Consider the following 20,541-nt stretch of genomic DNA (forward strand, 5'->3'; position numbering starts at 1 on the left):
CTCTTGAACTTTTTATTTTTCAGGGAAGGGAAACAAAGTGAGAGAATTTTGTATGACTTGAGATAAAAAAAAAAGAAAAAAGAGAGAGAAAGAGAGGAGAGGTCAAATATTCGCTAAGAGGAAAAGGGGGTGGGGGAAACACTTGTTATTAACGCACGAGTATCACACGAGAGAACAGCACGACGAAATCTCAGAAAAGAAGTTAAAACACAGAGGAGTCTTTTGTTCGAATACCAGAGAATAATTCTCTTCTCTTGGGTCGTTGAACTCTACGAAAAGATTCTTCAATTTGTGGTCATACTTTGGACACTTTCATTTCTAATTAACTAATCACGAATATATTATTTATTTATACGCGTACATAGCAATGATTCTCAAAACTACACCACGGGGGTGTCATGACTTTTTTTTTTACAGGGTTTCAGGAAATATTAAAAGAATTTGTCCATAATTTTGTTTCTATTTTTAATTTGATTTCTTTCTTTTTTTTTACATTAACAATCTTATTTAGTATTAATTGTTTGTAGAAACTCTTCTACAAATACAACGTATTTGATTTATTTTAACATATGTTTTTTAATAAAATAATATTTAAGTTTTGAGAGATAGGTAAATTTGTTAGAATTTTTGATTAGGTGTCTTGAGAATAATCTGAATTTAGGAAAAAATTTGAGTACCATTGATATATAAATATACACTAGTGGAATTAAGTATACGGGTAGTTTAATATTTAAGTATTTTTATATAAAAAAATGTGGATGTCTTGTAATTTAATCCCTTTAATTAATGGAAAAACTTTCTCTCTCTCTCTCTCCCTCCCTCCAGATTAGATAACCTTTTCACTCTAAAGGCTATAAAACGAAGAAACACATTTATTGTATCCGGATTTATATAACAGTGCAGTATAAGTAAGGTATTAAAAACAAAAATCGAAGAATATTATTTTCTTAAAATCAAATTCTAATTTTATATTTTAATTTTTTAATTACTCGTATATCTTGCGAATATTTAAAATAACTAGATATAGTATATAATAAAAAATATTTTTTATATGCTTTCCCTTTTAAAAAAACGCTTATGATAGTTACTCTCTTTTTACAATATAATTAATTTTTCTTGAAAATAACAAAATAAAACATTTTATTAGATTTATATTATAAATATAGAGAAGTGTGTGTACATAGAATAATACAATATAACAGAAAATAGGTCAGAATGGGCGTGGTCGTGAGAAGTTTACAATTACAAGGAAGTCATTCATTTAATATATTGTATCAATTAAATTATAATTCATTTATGATGAAATTTGTAATATCGATTAAAATTCGTTTGAATTAATTTCAGACAATTTTTGAAGCAACGATTAAATATTTATGCATTATTTTCAATCAACGTAAAATCGAATGATATAAAAACGTAATTCGATTAATTTCTTGCATTATTATTTACAAATATGCGTGTACTATTATTTTTATACTACTCTCTCTCTCTCTCTCTCTCTCCCTTTTTTTTATGTATCATACTTTATATGTAGGCGCAAACTTACACACGAAGTATATTTATATGCAAAATTTCTTGGCATTCAGCCGTGCGTTCTCCTGGACACAAACATCTAACTTTGTCGATAAAAAAAACCCCCACCGTGTATATGTGTACATAAATAATACACATATATACGTATACATTAAAAATATCCCGTATACATGTAACTATGAATCATAGATATGTCATATACATTATCTTGCATACATATGTATTGACATTTACATACATGTAAGGTGATGCATATGAAGTGTCCAATTTACATAATTATTAAACTATTCTATATATCTAAATAATAATTAATATAATAAATAAATAAATAAATAAATAAATAAATAATATAATGTGTTACCACGTGTGTGAACAAAATTTATCGCAATAATATTCTTAGTGTTTATTTTAATAAAATTTCTGTCATCTGATTTTTTGAAGATAAAAAAAAGAAAAAGAGAAAGAGAGATAGAGATATAAGAAAGAAATCGTTGAGGTATGACGAATTTTAGCATGAATCATCCGATAGAATTTGAAGTAACTAACACAGAAGGAAACAGAAAGAGGAGTAATATGCAAGCAGGCAGGCAGGCAACTTGCATGATGATGACGCCGGCAAATGATAAAAAGCTTTAATGGCGGCGATCGAAGTGCATCAGAGTATTCCGAAATGCGATCCTCTTATTACTACTACTACTACTACTACTATACTACCACCCTAATATATATTCGAAGTAAAACATACACGGATTGTAGAGTAGTGTATTGACACTTCTTTTTTTCTCTATATGCACTTCTGCATTCTTTTCAAAGAGAAAAATGCACGTTTGTTCTTTTATAGACTGTTTCAATGTGTATGCGTGTTCTTACAGTCGTATATTAACCGATGCAGTTACACCAGAAACAAATATATATATATAAAGATATATGTGTGTGTATGTATGTGTTTGTTGTGTATTCGTATCATTGTAAATTAACTGATGCATATAAATACATATATATATAAATGTATAAAAATGTATATATATGTGTGTGTATATCGTTGGTTCTTAAAATGTCGTTGACATCGCTTTTCGTCGTACGAAGACACGATGACAGAACAGGAAAGATTGACAGAGATGGAAAGAGAAAGAAAGAGTGCGTGAGAGAGAGGGAAAATAAAAAAAAAAAAAAAAAGAAAGACAGACTTTGAAACTTTGAAGAGTTTGACGATTTTGTTTTGCGCGAGAATTATTTTCTCTCGCGTTTCGTTTTTACTTTAATCTTTTTTTTTTCTTTCTTTCTTTCTTTTTCTTTTTCTTTTGCATTTTTAATGCATCGAGGTTGACGACCGATATAAAATTCTCGGTTAATTTTTTTTTTTTATAATGTCCATGTTTAGTACTATAATAGCACACTTTTATTCGTATTTATATTCTTTAGATGTTTAATTTTAATTTAATTAATTGTTATCTTATATTTTCTAAATTTTTGCATGTTTTTTTGTTATTATTGTTTTCAATGCAATGTTAATGGAATTTTCAAGTATTTGTTGCAAACATTCAAAGAAAAAGTTATATATATATATATGTAGAAGAAACAATTAGATTTTTGTTTTCCCTTTTTTTATTTATAATAATTTTCTACGGCAATTAGATGAACTATGAAATTTTGTTAGAGAGAATTTCGTTATTTATCTTTTCGAATTGTTTCAACTAGAAATCTAGTACGGATGTTGCATTGATTGTGGCTCCGATAGCCTTGCATTTCCCGTCAACATTTGATTCGTGTGGATAATGATGAAAATCATAATTACAATTTCTACGTTTTTTTTTTTCTTTAACATTGATTCGGAGTGTGAGAGAGAGAGAGAGAGAGAGAGAGAGAATTTTGTAAAATTGATTTATTTTTATTATTCGAAAAAGAAGCAAAAAGAAATAAATCCAATTATAAATCGTATCGCAAGCAATCGCGAATACAAATAAATACATTGATCATATATAAACAATTCAATTAATATAATTTATTAATTATCATTCAAAATTCGTTCGAAACGAATGGTCAAATTTTTTTTTTTCGTTTTTTGAAAATAAATATAACAAAAAAAACAAATTGTTACCGTCCAATTAAACGATTAACACGAAACATCGTTCAATTATTTGTTATGGTTTTTATCTAAAGTTCAGTAATTAATTAAAAGAAAGAAAGAAAAAGTACAAAAAAAAACCATCACCATCACCACCACCATCAACACCAGGAGAAGGAGAAGATAGGTATGCGCGTAAATTCATTTGCGATTGCTGAGAAAATCACGGTTCAATGTTCTCATTTTTTTTTTTTTCTATTTATCTTCCCGTCTCTTTCTCACATACTTACACACTTACACGTGCGTGTGGTTATATCTTCGATTCATCCGTTAATCCTGCTCATTCGTATGCCGTATCGAACATTGTATTCGAGCCGTTACATCGAAGTAGTTAAGAAAAAGAACAAAAGGATAATGGGAAGGGGTGAGAATTGAGAGAAAGAGAAACACACACAGAGAGAAAGAGAAAGAGAGAGTTAGAGAAATAGAAAGACACGTTGAGAAGGGGTGGGGTAATGCAGGGTAGATACAGAAATAGATGCTTGAGAGTTGAGAAAGTGACTGGGTGACACAGTACTCTTCCGCAGCTTCTCTATTCTCGTCCTTCGAAATTCGAATGGTTGACATTAAAGAAGTAAAGTACCATACTCTTCGATAATGATATATATACATGCTAGAGTAATTTGATAATTATTTATATTTAAATAGGATTTATTTTTTTATTCGATTATTGTGTGTGTGTGTTATACTCGTATATATCAACATTCAAAATATAAGTATTTAGATATTAATTTTAATTGGTTAATTGTTTAATCAATTTCAATTGTTTATATTAATCGTTGTGTTCAATATTATTTTTTTTTTTTATTTCTAGGACACTTGCAGTCAGAAATATTGCATCTTGTTACGTATAAATTATTTGTTTGTTTTTTTCTTTTTCTTTTTCTCGTTAAATTATTCGCGACAATTGTATATCGTATTAACATAATTCGTGTCGAATAATATAATTATATATTTACGCGATTAGATATTAATTGAAATTAATTGAATAGTAATTATGTTAACACGTAATTGGTTAACACGTGTTTGCCCGGTGTAGCATATTCAATATTTTAGAATTAATTATTATTTATATTTAATGTTATATATAATATAACATCAAATTTTTCTAATTACATTATCCATTTTAGAGTAATGATTTGATTAATTATCCTGTCTATTTTTACAGCTCACTTAAATTTGTATTATACTTATCGCGAAAACGTGTTTGGTAAATGAATTACAATTTGAAATGATAATTCTCGGATTATACGATGCAATTATTACTATTTTTTATTTTTAAACACGTTACTACTAATTTTACATACTTACGAATTTAACGTATCGTTTGATTTTCTTTCTTTTTTTTCCTTTTTTCATTAATCTAAAATATAAAATAAGAAACGAATAATTTTTGTATGAAATATATTAATGTTGAGGAAAAAAGTATTAAAGAGGCAATTAATTTTCCATTTAATCTTCCTAAAAGATATATTCCTTTGGTCAGAGTATTTCCGTGAGGCATGTATGACCAACTCGAAGATAAAGAGAGACGCTAATGGTGGACGAAGATAAGTGAAAACAAGATTCGCATGCTCGCGGCCATGATGCTCTTCTCACATATATATATATATACACACACATATTGGCCTGAACCACAAATTCCTTCCTAACGTTTGCTTTCCTCCTTTTTCTTCTTTTTCTTTTTTTTTCTTTTTCTTTTTTTTTTTTTTTTTTTTTTTTTTTTTTTTCTTCTTTTTTCACATCCACCACACGTCGCGTATTTCTTCACGCTAACAAAATGTAAATTTTACACACGGAACTCCCTTCCGTAACGTTACTTTTTTTTCTTTTTTTTTTTCAGTTTAAGTATCGGTACGATAACAAGAAGAGAATTTCTCGATTCGATGTACCATTCTCGTGTACCAAATCCTAGTTTCCATGAAAGTTCGAACATTTGTTCTTCTCATCTTGACATCTAACACGTTTTCAAAGGGGGGTAGAGGTCTTCTTTCTCTTTAAGGTTAACCTATACCATTAAGTTGGAGAATAATTTTACTCTTAATTTGTCACGGATTATCTCAATTACAAATTACAAACTTAAGTTTATATTTTCTTTCTTATATTATATTTATATATGTTTTTTGTATTATTTGTAATGATTTGAAATTGTTTTTTTTTTTTGTAATTTTTTAATTATTTATTTTTTATTAGCACATCTCAATGTTTTAATGTACAATTTAATTTATTACATATCCATTTATACAATAAAGTGTTATTGTTTATTTTTAATATATTAAAATTTTATATTTAATACAAAATTTTTGTCTTTTTTTTTTTATTCTTAACTATTTTTCTTGCAATTACATTTGTACGCGTAGAAGATCTAATTATTGTTAGAAATATAACAGCGTAGTTAAAAATACACTTGGATATATTGATTTAGTAGACTTCGTAGATTTCGAGGAGAGAAACTTATAAGCCGTTTTTGTTAGTTCAAACGTCAAGTCTTCAAAACAAAGTGTTCCTTTTCCGTTGATTATTAAAGAGGATGATGTCGTCATTGGGTGACCACATGTTTCATATCCTCTTATAATCTAACAACTAACTCTGTGAAATAAAACTTCGTTTTCGTTTTCTCGATTAAAAAGCAACGGGGGGAATAAAAAAAGAAAAAGAAAAAGTAAATGAAAGAAAGAAAGAAAAAAAAAAATAGAATTTCTACGATCATAGATATTTTCAAATGATGACACACACACACACACACATAAGCATTATAAATTATTATAGTTCATTTTTTCTGTAAATAATAATCTCTTTTATATCTTTAGATGATATAAAAATAAGATAAGAATTTTTATCTGATATGTATAAGTTTATCTCGTCTTATAGTTCAACTGTATTGTGAATAATACAAATATTTATTTTCATAAGATTATTATACTTATTCTAGAATGTATAGGATACTTGTTATACACACACTTATTGTTAAATTAATTTATATTTTATAGGAATATATATTTCCATCGATGATAATTATGCATTTATTTTTGTTTATAATTAGATAAAGAGATTTATTTTGTATTATTTTGATCGATTGTTTCATCAAAATAATTTATTTATACTTGTAACAAATTTAACAAATTGTTGGGTTCGATTTAAAAAAAGAAAAAAATACTATTTAAAATAATATGTAAATATATACAGTTGACTCTTATATTACGTATGAATTTCGATACTATACCGTTAGGTGATAAAATGAAAAAGCTAAGGATAGACTTACTAATGTCATTATAGTTCTGGTATGGTTTCTGAATCGCCTAGATACCGATTGGATACCTTAAACAAACTAAAACCTTTCTCGTTTGCTTGGTTGGACATTTTTAAAGTATTGCTTCATCGAATAACAAATGTTCGTAATTTCGAGGTGGATAGGGGAACCTTGAGAAAGGTCAAAAAAAAAAAATAAAGAAGATTAGAAACATGCATTTAAACTGATCACGGATAAAACTTTGAACGTGTTCTTGTAATACTAATAGATACTTAAATATACTTACATCTTGATTTTTTCGCAAAAGTTCGTTAGTTTGCATACTTAATTCAACATTACCAGCAGCTGCACATGTTCTGTGTTTGAAGACTGGATGGTATAGTCATCGTTTAATTTTGATCATACAATTTAAATGAAAACTTTTCAAAGAAAAAATGTGATCAGGACAAAATATTATAATTAATTAAAATAAACAAAATTCTTTTCTATATAATCGTTTGTTTAAAAATTTTTGTATATATATATACGTACATATGTGTATGTGTACATTGTATTTATAATATACATATAAGTTATAAATTATAAAATAAAAAATATGTTAAAGTGTAAAATATTATATGGTGGGGTACACCGATATATTAGAATTTTCGTATTTAATCGTTTAAAGTTAGAAATGTCAAGAATGAAATTTCAGTCGAGTTAGATGAAGACTCACAGTGTACTCTTGTTGTTAGAGGATGAAAAATAGGAGGGTACCTGTACGGAAGTATATAGGGTGAGTCAGAGGAGAATGAGTGCACTTCGTCTGTTGAAGTGCTTTTCGACTACTTTCGACTACGAAAGTATTCATCGTTGAGTCAGCCCTAAAAAATCCATAGTGACCTAACACATATGTATATTTTACGTGTACACACGTAGTATAAGTATATTGAAAGTTTGATTAAAAACAAAATTCCATTTAACATTTGTATACCATCCTTCTCGTATGATATTATTTCTAACATTCCTATGTATAAATATTTTTATCATATTATAGCATAAATTATAAAGTTTTATTTTTTTTATAGTAATGAACATTTTTTGTAAATATTCTGTATATCGTGCTGTTTTATATTAGGTATGATTCACATCAGTCTTAGTTATGTACGATGAAATGATTCAATGGATTCAATGATTCATTTAAATAGGTTGATACACAAATAAATGAAGACCAATTAGAATATAGAAAATTGTGTGTTTTTTTTTAGTTATTTCATCTGTAATAATTTGCCTTTTTTTTTTTTAAATTGCATACTAAAATTTGAGACACACCGTAATTAGTGTTTATTAATTTATAACAAAATTGAAGCAAAAGAAAAGAAACTTCTGATCAGAAATAATGAAAACGCGTAACGAAAAGAACAAAAATCTAACGTTAATATTAAATAAAGAAGAAGAAATACCTTTTCTTTTTCTATTCTTTTTTTCTTACAGTTGAAAAGTTAATAAAAAAAAAAAAACCACTGTTAAATAAACAATTTAATTCTTTTTTTACTCTTTTTCATTTTTGTTATAACAAATAACTTTTACAATAAAATTCGTCCACAAAATTTATTCGATTTTTCGAGTACTTGTTCGCCAGGGGTGTATATGTGAGGCCCCCTTTAAGAGTGCGTCGAGGTTTCGTGCAAAGATTTTCTTGACGTCCACTTATATCGTATAAGAAATAAGGTAAGAAAGAAAAAGAAAAATAAAAAAGAAAATGGAAAAAGAGAAAGAGAAAGAGCATACGGTTATTTTCATCTTCGTTCCCGCGAGCTATCACAGCACGTTCGTTGGTTGGTTTGTTGGTTGGTTGGTTGGTTGGTTGGTTGGTTCGTTCGTTCGCGCGGATCGAAAGCGTCTGGTCGCGTGGAAAGATTCATCATCGAGATAAAATCATGGAAGATACGGTTCCTCGTCACGACGATGCCTGCCGGGAGTAGAAAGCGTTAGTCCGGCTTATTTTTCTCTTCAGTATCATCATCGGAAAAATTAGGGACAACGACGACAACAAACACATTCTACGAAATCTATGTTTCCTTATTTTTTCTATCGAAAAATTGTTCTTAAAAATACTCAAAGTTGTAACTTGATTGAACCGAAATTTGTTTACGTATTTTTATCCATTCAAACCTATTCTATTTTTTTCTATACAATTTGTTTCAATTAAATGTAAAAGTTCTTTTTCTTTTTTTTTTTTTTTTTTTTTTTTTTTTTTTTTTTTTTTTTTTTTTTTTTTATTTACATCCTCTTTTTTTTTTTAACGATTAACGTAACGTTTTATGTATTGGTGATTTAATTTCTTTTTCTATCTCTTATTAATTTAATTTCTCATTTTAAAATTATTCATTGATTAATATGTGTATCATATATTTTTTGTATCTCTTAATTAGTCAAATTTAAGTTGAATATAGTTAATTCATATAGTACTTATTTTTTAAAATAGAAATAATGTGAACTTAATAATATATAATTTCACGATGAAGCAGATAATTGATATAAAGAAAAAGAAAAAGATCGATAAGAATGAAGCGTAGAATATATTTTAATGAGACAAAGGAAAGGCCATAGTTGAATTATTTTTAAAAAGATACTTATAATTGAAAGAACGGAACAAAATATGAGAAGCAGAAGAAATAAGAGAAATGGTATAATATTAAAAAGTACAAAATTAGAAGTAGAAAAGAGTAGTAATTTATCTTTATGATATTTAATCACATAATAATAATAATAATAATAATAATACAACTATGAGAAAATGATTACAAAGTTTTAATTTATCTTTCTTTATCCGAGTTAGTTTCCTCGTCTCTTTATTTCTCGTATTTTCGTAAAGTTGGCGCAAGATCTTTCCTACGAGTAGCACGTTCCAAAGAAAACAGAAATTTCATACCTCATCCTCCTACTCCTACTTGAATCATTTCCGCTTTCTCGCAAGTATGACCTATTCGAAGTAATTATAAAATCATGCAATTAACTTATTGTTAAAAATAGAAAAAAAAAAAGAAAAGAAAAAAAGGGAAAGTTTATGAAATAATTCGTATGAAAATATTTTTATCGGTGCATGTAAAATCAAAAATCTAAATAATTAATAAACATTTCAATTATATTTCTTTCGTTAAATTTATATGATACAATTTGAAAATATATATTTATTTTAATATTTTTACTATACGTTAGATTGTAAAAAAATTTATTTCCAATAAAACGAAATAATATATAAGAATGTTTATTATTTAATTCAAAATTTAGGATTGACGATTGAATATATTTAAAAATAAATGTCACTTACTTCACATATTACATTCTTTCGTATACCTCATACAGATACTGGTTATTTATAAATAAATATCTAATAAGAGAGATATAATATATAATGGAGTACCTATAAAATAAAAATGGGAAGGAAAAAAATCAATAAAGAGATAAAGAGAAAGAGAGAGAGAGAGAGAGAGGTCAAACGATATTACTGGAGGACATCGTATATGAGTTACGGCCAAATACGAGTGCCAGAAACCTAACTGGTACATGGCTGTGCATATTCTAGCATGAGTCATTCGACCCCGCGATTTCAACGTAAGATCTAGAAACGAACGACGCCAAGCACAGTCGCTTAAATTTTATTTCTGAAAAAAAAATTAAATCATTTCTATCTCTCTCTAATGTAATAATAACTTTTATTATTTTTTTTTTACACACATTATTTATATTTGATTGGTGTACAATTTATGACCAATATTTTATACTCTAATTTGTATATTATCATATTATATTTTTTATTTATTAGATTTATATAGATACGATCTTTAATAGATTAAAATAATTATTTAATCTTTTCCTTTTTTTTTCTATATTTATTAATATCATTAATTTATTTTGTACAAAATAAAAAAGAAAAATCTTGTTGTCATTTTTATTTCGTTTCGTTTAGTTTTTAATTCTCAGCGAAAAGATTTAAACAATTTACGTCTTGCCCGTTCACATGAATTATACATACACGCACACACACACACGTTTCTCGAACACCTTTCGAATATGATTCGTTTGGAATAGAGATTGTTGTAGTTTACGTGTTAGTACAATGGTTCAGTCGTAACAATGTTGTTTATCGCATTAAACTCCTAGCTAAAACCGCAAAATCTCCAACGAGAACCGCAAAGCCACGATTATTACCGTAGTAGTAATAGTAGTAGTAGTAGTAGTATAGTATTGGAGTTGGAGGTCGTTAATGATCAATCAAATCACGTTTATTGATCGATTTATTATCGATATTATTTAGTTTATCGTTCGTGGTTTACTCGGTGATTCGTACGGTTTTGACAAAATTCGATTTGTCATTTAAAATTCGTATTTTAATTTTCATTAATTATTATTCTTTTTTTTTTTTTGTTTTTTAACACATAAGTAATTTATTATACCAAAAAAAAACTGATGTGCGTACTTATGTACGCACGTAAGAATATAACCTCCATAACCTCAAAAATAATTTCAATTTGCGCGCGCATCGTAAATGTCGACAACTTCGTGGTGTCGATTTTTCGGTCGCATCTAACTTCACTTTCCAAAACGCGCCAAAAGAAGTATAACTTCAAAAAAGAAAAGAATATCTAATATAATATTCTTATATATATATAATAATAATAATAATAATAATAATAATAATAATATAAATAATTCGAAAGAGAGGTAAATGAATTATTTTGATTAAATCAAATTTCACATTTATTTACGCGCGTAAGTTCGTTCATCAAATTGGAAAGTAATGGGGAAAATTTGTAGATAAATTTAATGTGGTTAGTATCGGGAATTTAGGTCTACGAAGGAAACGGATGAAACATGGCGTGCCACATTCGGTATAACGATTTCTTTTCAAGATCATCGTGTAAAATTATCATCTTAGTCGTCGTCGTAGTTGCTGTTGCTGTTGATCGGTCGTACGAATCGTATCGTAACATATATACACAGTAGGTATATATGTCTAATAATATAATAAATATATTTCAAGATTATTTAATGAGCCACAGTTCCGTTCAATATTTTTTACGAGCTTGTTATTCTCGACAAATTGACTGCAAAAGCAGCATCACCGATACCAAGGATGCGTAAAATCGATATTTGTGTATATGTATTATTAGATCGATGTCATAGAAAGATAGGAATTTATTTATTCGAATATGGTATGAATTGAAGAGAATATTACAGTTACTATTTATAATAAATGAATACTCTTCGTGCATCTATTTATATATTGCATCTATAAAATAATATACATATATTATTATTTCGTAGAAATTTTTCAATGCTATTTATGTATAATCCAAAAACTATTAACGTATTATATTTAATATATATAATATTTTATATATTATATATGCTAATTTAATATAATAATATATTATATATATATATTTTATTTCGTATAAATTTAAATGTGCTATTTATGTATAATCCAAAAACTATTAACGTATTATACTTAATATAAAATTGTATATTTCATTTAACATATTTTATATGTAATAATAATATATTAACGTATTTTATTATATATTCTAATTTTGTTTCAACAAAAATACAATAAAAATATACTTTGCAACAGCATATTATCCTTTCAAGGAGACAACAATAATAAATGCGAACTCGTAATTCCTTGAGGCTACCTCGGGCTAAGAAGAAATATGGTTGAATTGCTTACGTCACGTTACGTCGTAAGAGTGGGGGGAAAGGAGTTGGGTTAAGAAAGATAGTGGGGGTAATACTCGTCGAATTTTGAAGGAAGGTACTTTAAGATGGTAGATGTCGAGTTCCGGTAAAAGCACATTTTCACGCCTTTAAACCTTTCAAAGAAATTGCTGTAAGGTTTCTGGCATTCGTTCAAACCCCTCAACGAGTGACTGAGTGAACCAGAGAGAAAGAAAGAGAGAGAGAGAGAGAGAGTTTATCCACAATCTCCAATGGCGGATCGGAGAAAATTGCGATGCGCGGGGGAACGTTGGGTTTATTGCAACCACTATCGTGAATAAATATAGACGATACAGTAATCCCGTTGGTATTGCTCGATCATTTTGAATTTCGCGGGCGACTTCGATGATGTTTAAAAGCAAAAAGGCAGGTGGGATTTGTCAGAAGAGAGAGAGAGAAAAAAATAGAAAATATAGTAAGAGGATTCCTCGTGTTCTATAGTTACCCGAGAATGCATCGATTTTAGAGACGGTATACGAGCATTAGCTTTATTTTAAGCACGCAAATACCACTAGTGTCTTATTCAGTGAGAAGTAGCCATTTTCAAAATGTAGGAGATATACGATGATCATCGTGAAGTTTTCGAGAATCGCGAATTTGTTCGATAGCGATGGGATCAAGCTTACTTACTACACTTTATATATTTAATTTCATTTATTACGCGTATGGATAATTATTAATATTTATTATTATTTTGTTAGACATATTTCTGTATTTGTATAACAATGGTTTTTCCTTGTACGATGTGCATAAATTTTTATTCCTCTTGTTTTCATTTTTTTTTTAAATATGCATAAAGATTCAGGAAATAATATGACTAATATAAGTTAACATATCTGTGTGGTAGGTAAACCCACGATAAAGTTGATTCACAATTTTTGTTTGTTCAAATATAAATATTATTTACGTTGAATATGAAAATCTTTTTAATCGATGATATATTTTATTTATATTATATTATATTTTTAATTTCTATTTCTCCCTTTTTTTTTGTTCTAAATTTATTTCGAGACACTATTTAATAAGATGACTTTTGACGATTGATATTTTTCTTTTCTCGTTGAAGAAGAAAAAATTCGAAATTATTTAGTAATGATTTTTTTTTTAGTCTTTTTTTAATGGAATGTTTCGAAACATTATTCGGTTTAAGTCCATCGCTAGGTAAGGCCATTGCATATCCCCCTGTCTGGCTACGTTCCCGTACATGTGAAACGGTCTCCGCGTTCTTGTTGCACTCTGATGTGCACGTGTCTAACATATGTATGTATGTTGTCCGTATGCAACGCATTCTTCCGAAGCAACGCATACTTATCGGTTAACCCGAATGGTCGCATACTTGAAAACTTAGATGCACTTAACTTGCGCGCTTTATTCTAACCAGAAACACATTTTCTTTCATTTTATAAAAGTTCCTATATATCGATTAGATTGAAATTATTTTCTTTTACTTTTATTTTTCTCTCTCTTTTATATTTTTATTATTATTATTATAATTGTGGATTGTGTCATCAGTTTCATTTAATTCAATTTAATGTTGTAATACATTCAATTCCATTCGGTTCTTTTCAATTTGTCGATTAAATTTTATATTAATTTATTATTATAGATTTTGTAGTTTTCTTTTTTACAAATTATTCCAACGAACGTACGAACAATAATAAACGTGGTGTCGTGAGTTAATTCACTTATGTTGATTTATTTATTTTAATTTTAGTGCATTCGAATTTAATTCGAGAAAGTGAATATAATTGATAAAAATAGAATTAGAAGGACGATAAAATAAAATATATTATACAGAAATTGATCGTGATTAAATGAAAAATATATATACTGTACGTAATCATTGCTATACACTTACATTATATATAAATAAGTATGATAGAAGATGGGGAACGCAACGACATAACGTAAAATGACATAGAAATTAATAGCGTGCAAGATGAAGCGTGATATAATTTATTATCATAGTTAACGGAGATTGATAATAGTAATTCTTCGCTACACTGGTATGAAATTTTCCATGTCCTTATAATTCTCTCGTTAAATAAGACAATAATATATGATAGAAATGAATTTAATTTGTTTGCAAATATATAAACATTATTATAAATATATAATTAAAAATTACAAAATATTGTGCGAATACAAAATCACACGTGTTGCATTTTCAAATGTATAATTAATGTTTCGATAAAAATTGAAAAACTTTGAAAGTGTATGTATGTACGTACAGTTGCGGGTGTAACGATCATTAATTTTGCAAAATAACTCACACGCGTATCTATGTTTGAGCATGCGCATGCGTGTGTGTGTGTGTGTGTGTGTGTGCGTGCTAGAGAGAAGTGTGAGTAGAAACGACAAAGAAGTACACTGACCGCTAATTGTATAATTAGATGCACTTTAAATAACTGTCGTTTATACAGTATGACACTGGTGGCGTTCGTGTTGTGTTGAATGGAACTTTGAGTGATTAAAATGTTTCGATGCGTGCTCGGTAACTCGTATATTACATATATCATGTATTTGTGATAATATATAGATATATATTTATGTGATAGAAATAAAACATATATGCATATATATATATATATATAAAGAGAAAGATAGATATAACCAATGAGACAGTCATAAATAACAAGAGTTCAAGTTCGATCGTAGACATTGATAGAAATAATAATACAATGTGATCTATTTTAATAAGAAATAAGTTTAATATATATGTTAGTAACAATATCGTTAATACATTATCTCAAGGATGATGTTAAATTGGTAATAAATTCATAGAGTAATGTACTTACGTATACGTATAAATTATTTTTATGTATTTTGTATTGATAGAAATGATTTATTCTTATTTTATTTATACATTCATATCATACGTATATATTATGTTCGATGATATTAATACTAATATTATTATTTTCATTTTTCTTTTAGAATATTAAAATACTTTTTTAAATTCATTTAATCGCAGAATTAAAATTTGCACAATTTTAACCCTTTATAAATTAAATAATAATTACAAACGATATTATTGATTATTATTTAGATTTCAAATTGACGAAAATAATCTTTAGATAATAATATTTAAACACGCGTCTTTGTAATTTTTAACTTAAATCAGAGCAAATATAGAAAATAATGAAATACTTGATTTAAGAAATATTAAAGATTGACAATATAAAACGAAATGGAAATAAATTTAATTAACAGAACGTGTGATAAGAACAAACACAAGAAATATCAATGCAGAGCATTGTTTAGAAATACAAATCGAGAATAATCATTCCGAGTACTTTCTATGAAGATAAGTTATCAACAAGTTATTAACAAGGTCAAGTAGAACACATGTTAATATGAACTGTTTTCATTGTTTATATACGTTCATTTCTAAAGTGGGTTAAGCGCGTTACGAAACACTCTTACATATATCAATTTTATTTATTTCAATATCACATGCAATTATATTCAAACGGCGGATACGTTTTTAGAAATGAAAACGAGACAAATTATTCTAAATTTTATTGACCACCCACAACCTGTACATATATATATATACAAAAAAGAAACAAGAAAAAACTTTCCTATTTAAAGTTATGACAAATGTTATTATCCACATATTACGTATATAATAAACGAATAAGAAAAATTACCAATAAATTAATCTGTCAAAAACATTAATAATAACCAATTTCTTATAGTTATCTCAGTAGACTAGGGGGCAAGGATAAAACGCAAATATGAAAGAAAAAAAGAAAGAAAGAAAGAAAAAATGAATTTTATTTCCCTTTTATCTATCAAAAGAATCTTTTTGAAAAGGGTTAAATGTGAGATAGTCGGTATGACTATGTAAATCCGATACAGACACCACCCAATGTGTGTTGCGTAGAACGAAGAAACGTGATAAACAGGTTTGTTCCGTGTAATTTCCAACCTCTCGTGGTTGGTCTAGTGTGCTAGTACGATCTCGTGCATACACATATACATATACACATATATATATATATATATATATTATATATAATACGTGTGTATAGGTATAGATGAAAAGAAGAAGAGCGTAAAATATTCTCGGAGTCGTGTGACAGGTAGAATTTAAAGACACGTTAGCATTGAAAGCATTGCAGCCAAAGACTATATACATACATACATATATATATATGTGTGTATGTATATATGAAAGAAAAAGAAAAAGAAAGAAGGGGTGGATGATGGCTGAACTGACGGGGGGGGGAGGGATGAATTTTGACGAGTAATAGCGCATTGTTCTTAAGTGCTTATAACGCATACATCAACAAATACACGTACAAGGAACAAACCAACGAATCTCCGTATTCTAAAAGAGAAAGAGAGAGAGAGAGAGAAAATAGAAAGAGTAGGAGAGAGAGGTTGGGGGAGAAACTACAAAAGAATACGTCTCTTCTTTTGACTATTTTTCTCTCATTTTTGTCTCCCTTCAGAGGAACACACGCGCACACACATACACACAGAGTCCCTAGAAAAGTTTTTAAAGAGTAGTGTGTCTGGCGATGAGACTTGACGTTAAGTAGAAAAGAAATAGAAAAAAGGAAAGAGATAGAATAAATATAACAAAAGGGATAGAAAATAAATAGAAATAAACATTGATAATGTATTCACTTTTAATCAAATTTTATTTTGATATATATATGTCTAATAATGTAAGAAGAAAAAAAATTTATATGATATAAATGTATATAAAAATATTATTATCTAGTTTTATAGTCTAGTAAACATTATTAACTTTAATTTATTATATAGGTATTTAACTATATTATAATATATTGTATACTATACCGTAATTAATATATTATATTATATTATTAATGAAATAGCACATAGTATAGTATATTATTTTTTATTTAATTTACTTGCATTACAAATTTATATAGTATAAAAGAATAATATTAATATATCCAATCACATATTACTATAATAATATATAATTTATATTGAAATAATTATAATTATAGGTATCATTAATTATCGAGTTATATAATTACTTGTGTGATTTTTTGAAATATATTTAATCATCAAATGCACGTGCTTTTAAGTATCACGTAATTTTTGAAGTTATTACCATGCATAGGGGGTGTTACAGAAGATTAAGTAGAACACTTGATAAAAAGAGAGAAAGAGGAAACGAAAAGCTTATTAAGGTTAAGGGTAGAGGATAAGAAACAAGAAACTTAAAAGAGAAGAAGAAAAACAAAACAAAACAAAAATAGAAGATAAATGACGAGTAGCATCTTTGTGGAAACTTAAATTAGGGATTTTTCCCTTCTAAGGGAACTAGAAACTGTTTGAACTAGGGATCAAATAAAGGTGTGGTGGTAGCATAAGGGTGTGTATGAGTGTGAGTGTGTATGTGTAGGAGAAGTATTATTATTAAAATTAACAAATATAATTGAAAACGGTAAAGATAAAACGATAAATTATTATTTAATAATAGAAATATGAATTAAAATCAACTAGCACATGCGATTAGAACGATTAGATCTTATCTTCTCGTTTAAATAGAGAAAACATATAGATCTATCCGATGTTCATTCAGAAATGTAGTTTAGTTAGAGTAATTGTCGTTGTGCTACTTCCAGAAACGTTTTTCTAACTTCTAACACGTTTAGATCGTTCCACCATCCCGGAAACAGAGTAATCACTATGTTACTTATTTATAGTAATGGTAATAGTAGTTACCATAATAGAAACTACTATTTAAAAACGAACAAACATTAAATTCATTACTTGTTGAGGAGAGATTTTATTAGAATACGTTTCCAATAAATTATGCAACATTTTAAATTGCATTTGAATTTGTTTTATATATTAATCTTTTTTTTTTTTATTTAATAATTTAAATAAAATTGATTTGAGATGATAAGTCATTTAAAAATGTTTGTTTTTTTTTATTATTATATTAATAGGCACAACGAGAATTATTAGAAATATTATTTCTCATTGCTTATTATTCTTATCTATTTATATATTGTACGTACTCGTAAGAATAAATCGAATAGATGAGTATAAAAAACGAGCTAGAATTAGAACGACTTCTTTTTCGTTTTGTATTTTTTTTTTCTTCCGACTTTCCCAAAGTAGTATATTATTTCTAATATAAGTTTAAGCTTTTAAAGGAATCCGATCCTCTTGTAAGTTTTAATCTATCGTCATTTTCCACGAAGTTGACCAACTTCCTCGAAAGTTAGTGAAGAAATATTTCTACCTACCGTCAATTCTCATGTACTATTTTTCTTATTTCTTAGTACGAATCGATGTCACCCAACACAACATCGTCGATAAATAAATATCCAACTAACTAAGCGGATGTGTTCCTCGATCAAACCACGAATTATCGATAATGATTCTTTAATACGTATCCTCTATTCTTTTTTTTTTATTTTCTTTCTTTTTTTTCGTAATTTATTACATCCTAAGTAAGTAGCATTTTGTTTTTCCCTCCCTTTTTTTTCTTTTTTCTTACCAGAGGATATGATCTTTCTTCTATCGATTTTTATTTATCAAGATGTTCCATATAATAAATTGGAAACGTTTCCTTACAATTTCTCATTATAAATAATATCATACGTATATATATATATATATATATATATAGTTATGTGTTCTTTTTTTCTGTATTTTATTATTTTATAATTAGAAATATATATATAATTGTATCATGTAATATATGTACGTATATTCTAGTACTCCGTTATCTAATATTTTTATATGCAATAAAATATAATTAGTCAATTAATATAAATAATAATTTTCTATTAAGTGTTTCGCGTAATATATGGTAGTACTCATTTCGAAAATTAAATAAAATTAATGCGTATTCTCTAATGTATAATAAAATTTAGTTTGATCGTTTTAGAAACGATTACGTTTCCATACGTAACAACGTAAAACGTCGTTTCCCTTTTACTTACCATTTTATTGAAAATGAAAGGGACGAGTAACGTTAAAAAAAAAATAAAAAAGAAAAGGGGGAAAAAATCAAAGAGAGAAAGAGAGATTGTTTATCCCTTCCTTTCCTTCTTTTCTCTCTCTCTCTCTCTCTCTCTCTCTCTCTCTCTCTCTCTCTCTCTTTCTCTCTTGTTCTGTAGAAAGATTTACTTTCCTTCTCCACGAAATTCTTTCCATCTCTGTCGTAATTCAGTTCGTTAATTCCTTTCCTCGATGCAACGTGTCTTCGTTTCGCTTTGATGCACGCGATTTTTCTCAGAACGGAGAAGAGTAGAGTCGTTGCATTCCTTTCAATGCTCTTTCTTTCTTTCTTTTTTTTCCCCATTTATCCCTCCCTCTCTTCTTCTTCTCTCATATCTTTCAATCCTATATCTTATTTTTTCTCTTTCCTTTCTCTTTATATATAATATATATTATATATATGAAATTATATTTCTCGTGATAAGTTAAGAATAAAATATACATTAATGAACACACACATTTTAATATTAATAATGTCAACATACGAGAGTACACATTGAACTGACCTAAGTTTAACTTTTCGAATAAAAAAATTAAGATAAAAAACGTTTATAATATAACAGTTAAAATTCTATTTGATTTTTCTCAGCCAATATATCTATGAAAATTAAGTAAGATTTTGTTAATGGAAAATAAATCAGCCAAAAGGAATATAGTTTATAGTTTATTTACTTTTTAATAGGTTTATAATTTATTAGAATAATTTTGGAATAACGCGAATTTGTACAACGAACATACAATATATAAATCACATTGATATGGGGCGTCCAACTATTATTTAGGTGGCACACTTAGAATGATGAAACACCCTGTATACATACGTAAATACATATACCAAAGTAAAAGTATTGGAAAGAGAGGTAATTCT

At 27.4% G+C, this 20,541-nt stretch overlaps 1 protein-coding gene across 5 annotated transcripts in view; it reads left to right on the forward strand.

The window, feature by feature from the left end:
* Nucleotides 1-20,541, forward strand: part of LOC106793337 — an 82,242-nt gene that overhangs the window by 5,236 nt on the left and 56,465 nt on the right. The window lies entirely within an intron of this gene.

This window comes from Polistes canadensis, unplaced genomic scaffold (genome assembly GCF_001313835.1).
Source record: "Polistes canadensis isolate GaletaPanama2010 unplaced genomic scaffold, ASM131383v1 scaffold_13, whole genome shotgun sequence".
NCBI lineage: Eukaryota > Metazoa > Arthropoda > Insecta > Hymenoptera > Vespidae > Polistes > Polistes canadensis.